The sequence below is a fragment of the Oryzias melastigma genome, linkage group LG19, assembly GCF_002922805.2.
Source record: "Oryzias melastigma strain HK-1 linkage group LG19, ASM292280v2, whole genome shotgun sequence".
Classification (NCBI taxonomy): domain Eukaryota; kingdom Metazoa; phylum Chordata; class Actinopteri; order Beloniformes; family Adrianichthyidae; genus Oryzias; species Oryzias melastigma.
This window is the reverse complement of record NC_050530.1, coordinates 13,413,498-13,413,769: the sequence shown is the minus strand read 5'-3', so window position 1 is coordinate 13,413,769 and position 272 is coordinate 13,413,498. Positions and strand designations below refer to the sequence as shown.

At 43.8% G+C, this 272-nt stretch overlaps 1 long non-coding RNA gene across 1 annotated transcript in view; it reads left to right on the top strand.

Moving 5' to 3' along the window:
* The first annotated feature begins 17 nt into the window (after window positions 1–17).
* Window positions 18–272, top strand: part of LOC118600169 — a 617-nt gene continuing 362 nt past the window's right edge. Inside the window, exon 1 of the long non-coding RNA XR_004949739.1 lies at window positions 18–179. This is a non-coding gene — a long non-coding RNA (uncharacterized LOC118600169). The remainder of the gene's footprint in view (window positions 180–272) is intronic.

Sequence of the window (272 nt, the reverse complement as noted above, 5' to 3'; positions counted from 1 at the left end):
TGTCTGAAATTAGCATTTCCATGAGGATGGTGGAACCCCTGGTTAGGGTGGGCCGCGTGGTGTCTCTGGTTTCTGAACATTTTCTTTCCAAACAATCCTTGGATGCTTGCAAGAGCGGTGGTCTTTGAATCTCAAAGTTGATTCTCTCTGGCAAACACCCGCCTTCAAGAACTTTTACGGTAAGGTTGTTGTACACCTTATGACATCATATGTCATCATGTAATTCTGCATGATAGACATGCTTGCATCGTCAAATTACATCAGTGCTTACG